General features: G+C 48.5%; 1 long non-coding RNA gene across 1 annotated transcript; it reads left to right on the plus strand.

The window, feature by feature from the left end:
- Window positions 1-1700: 1700 nt before the first annotated feature.
- LOC114810076 lies at window positions 1701-2886 on the plus strand. The gene is made up of 2 exons (XR_003757806.2): window positions 1701-1980; window positions 2695-2886. It is a non-coding gene; the product is annotated as an uncharacterized LOC114810076 (long non-coding RNA).
- Window positions 2887-4008: the final 1122 nt, after the last annotated feature.

Here is a 4008-nt window from a genome sequence, read left to right on the forward strand (position 1 = left end):
CAATACCACTGATTAAAAGCTGGGAGAGTTCTCAGATCATCATACTGATAGTCCCCCTGACCTAAAAGGGGCTTACAATCCAAGAGGTATGGAGAGAAAGTCTCTTCTCACCATTTTAAAGATAAGGAACTGAGGCCCGGACAGGGTAAGTAGTAGTAATAATAATGGTATTTACTAAGCGTTTATTATGTGTCAAGCACTGTTCTAAGCCCTGAAATAGATACAAACTAATCAAGTTGGACAAGGTTTATGTCCCACACAGAGTTCAAAGTTTCAAACCTCATTTTACAGATCAGATAAATGAATCCCAGAGAAGTCAAATGACTTGCCCTAGATCACACAGCAGACAAGTGCAGGAGATGGGATCAGAACCCAGGTCCTTCTGACTCCCCAGAGTCCCCACACAGCAGGCTGGGGTGAGATCTTCTCACTTCATCACACCGCCTTTTACCCAGGTTTGAGGCAAGAGGTTTGTCTGCTCATTCGAGGACTGCTATTTGACCTTTGGTTCTGAGCATCATTGAAGCGCAATTGCTAATAGCTAGCTGATTTTCATAAAAATCATTATTTCCGCTATGCATGATAACACACTATTATTTCATCTGTTGTTAGAACAGGAGAGCCCAGCTCTCTGACTCTTAACCGCTTGTATTTTTTTCTGAATGAAATCTCTCCCGCTGCTCTTACTCAGGGGCACGAAAGGCAGTAAAATCTAGAGATTGGCTATTTCGTGGGGTGCTGCCCCACCGGAAGAATCGGAGCGGACATCACCCCCAATTCTTGCTCCGCGAAACGAATGTGAGAGGGATAAAATGTTCCCCCAGGAGCTCAGCTGCCGCTTGTAACTCCAGGACTTTTGGCGGTGGTTCCGGCTATGACAGAGACTTGGGTAAGTAGCAGGAATTAAAATCGCAGCCTCCTCCCCGCTTCCTCCAAATCCCGTCATCTGGACCTTCTTCCTTTCTGTTGCTTCTCCGTCACCCTTGTCCACTTCTGGTTTGCTTTTGTCTTTTTCCCACCTACTATTCCCACACCTCAGCACTTCTCTTCCCTCCTCTATTCTTTGTTCTTCCTTCTTATTCACTGATTTTTAAGATTCCCTTCCCTACCCCTTCTTTTCTTTTGTTCCTTTAAATAAGGATCTCTGCTCACTTGATCCCTACCATCACGAGGCCCCGCTGTTCTTCACTCAAGTGGAGAGTTGGTGAGGTGCCTGATGCCTTGAATTCCTTCTGGGGAAAGGTGAGGGAGAGAGAGAGAGAGTGTGTGGATGGACCGGGGTGGGGAGGGAACTTTTGGACTTCACGAATTCAGGACATAGCGACCTCCCGGACCTAACATGCATCGCACGGGGAATGCAGCGAGGTTCTAATAATGTGGGTATTTGTTAAGCGCTTACTACGTGCAGAGCACTGTTCTAAGCGCTGGGGGAGATACAGGGTCGTCGGGTTGTCTCACATGAGGCTCACAATCTTAATCCCCATTTTACAAATGAGGTAACTGAGGCACAGAGAAGTGAAGTGACTTGCCCACAGTCACACAGCCGACAAGTGGCAGAGCCGGGAATCGAACCCATGACCTCTGACTCCGAAGCCCAGGCTCTTTCCACCGAGCCACGCTGGGTTATGAGCTCATAGGCACCATGTTGCAGACAATAGCCTATCCTTTTCTCAGGGGGGGACGCTTGCCCCTCCGCAACTTGGTCCGGAACGTTGGCGCGCCTCTCTCTGACTCTTATGAGATCTCTAGCTCCACAGCTTTCGGCAGGGAGAGCCACGATGGATGGAAGCTTGGGGCTGATAGTTGAGAAACCAGCCATTCTGAAAGAATAGTGCGAGACGGGCAACAGGCCACCTGAAGACCAGACTGCCTAAAAGAAAACTGCCGAAATGGCCACCCTAGCCGGGGGGCAGATGGAAATACGTGGGTCTGAGACTCCGCACCGAGCCCTCTTTCCCATAAGCATCCGTAACTGTCACGGTAAGCACTGGGTATCAAGTATTGTGCAGAACGCTAGAGTAGATACCAAATAATCAGATCAATCTCTGTCCCACAAGGGCTTCACACTCTGAGAGGGAGGGAAAACAGGTTTTAATAATAATAGTAATAATAATGCTGGCATTTGTTAAGCGCTTACTATGTGCAGAGCACTGTTCTAAGCGCTGGGGTAGATACAGGGTAATCAGATTGTCCCACGTGAGGCTCACAGTCATTAATCCCCATTTTACAGACGAGGTAACTGAGGCCCCAAGAAGTTAAGTGACTTGCCCAAGGTCACACAGCTGACAAGTGGCAAATCCGGGATTCGAATCCATGACCTCTGACTCCCAAGCCCGGGCCCTTTCCACTGAGCCACGCTGCTTCTCATGTTAACCCTACCCCCAAATTCAACTCCTCTGACGTCCTGATCCCACGCTCCCAGGAATATCGATGGAGCATTTCCAGTCCGGGCAAAGGAAACAGCATGGCCTAGTGGATAGAGCATGGTCCTGGGATTCAGAAGGACCCGAGTTCTAATCCCACTGCCACTTGTTCTGCCACTTGTCTGCTGTGAGACTGTGGGCCTCAGTTACCTCATCTGTAAAATGGGGACATGAGACCGAGCCCCCCCCCCCGTGGGACAGGGACTGTGTCCAACCCGATTTACCAGTATCCACATAAGCGCTTAACAAATGCCCCGGTTCTTTTTATTAGATAGAACGTGGAGCCTCCCTGGCCTCATCCCATCTCTCGGATCATCGCCGAGCTCCCTGCTGACAGAGGAGGACAACCTGAAAGATTGGGGTGGATCGAGGTGGAGAGAAAGCCCCAGTCACAGAGATTGCCAGCCAAGTGCTTAGTACAGGGCTCTGAGTTTTCTGAAAGAAAGATGCAGTATAAAACCAAGGTATTATTATTGTCATCATTACTTAGTTGGAAGCGCTCTGGAGGTAAATCTCTATCTGCTTTCACCAAACTGTGCTCCGAGGACTTGCGGTAACGTGTGAGAGATCTCTTCCCGCAGACAGCACTCCCCTTCGAGTCTTTTCATCGCTCCCGTTGGTAAACGCAGTTAGAAGTACATCTGCTAAAGGTGCTCCAGTTTCACCCCCATATTTCTTTTTTAAATGTCACTTGGACCGTATCCCAAGGAAACTACTCTCATTCTTCTAGGCTATAGTAATGGTAAAAGTAAAAGCTGCTAAGTAGTGGATCAGTGTGTTATATTTGCAACAAGCTCTCATAATAGCACCTAATTTGTACCATTGAAGATAAGTGCCGCATTATCTAGGAGAGGGAAGTCTATTGTTTTATTGACAGACATCCAAGGAGTCTTTCTTGGCAGAGAATGGCAAACAGGCCTAGAAAAAGAAGATTGCAGCAAAACCTGTTCAAAGAGGCTTTTTAATAACAACCCTGTTCTCAGGGTTTGCAGCAAGATGCTTTTATCACATTTGACTACGGAATCCATTTGCCCAGCCGGTGCAAAGAGAGTGTAGATAAAGTCCCTGGCTGCCTAGAGACAATGCTTTTTGCAGTTATTTCATCTCTGTAGGTTTTGGGGACGCAGTAGAGAGTCAACTGGGATTGAGGGTTCCAAAGCCAGAAGCCCAGAGGCTGCGTGTTTAAGAAGATCTCTGGAATGGTTGGCGTGGGACTCAGGTCATGGGTTCTAGTCCCCTCTCTACCACTTGCCTGCCGGGTGACCTTGGGCATGTCACGTCACTGGGCCTCAGTTACACCCCGTATCTAAAATGGGGATTGAGACTGTGAGCCCCACATGGGACCTGGGCTGTGTCCAACCCGATTTGCTTGTATCGACCTCAGGGCTCACTACAGTGCTTGGCATATAGTAAATGCTTAAATACCACACTGATTATCATCATCATTATTATTCCTTGGACAGGACAGCCAGGGGTAGAGATCTCTGGGTGTTGGTGACTGGGATATTTGGTTGGGACAGATCTCGACCCCCGCTGGAAAAGGGTCCCATCCATCCCCAAGCAAAATGGCCACGTGTATGCCAGG

This window comes from Ornithorhynchus anatinus, chromosome 3, assembly GCF_004115215.2.
Source record: "Ornithorhynchus anatinus isolate Pmale09 chromosome 3, mOrnAna1.pri.v4, whole genome shotgun sequence".
NCBI lineage: Eukaryota > Metazoa > Chordata > Mammalia > Monotremata > Ornithorhynchidae > Ornithorhynchus > Ornithorhynchus anatinus.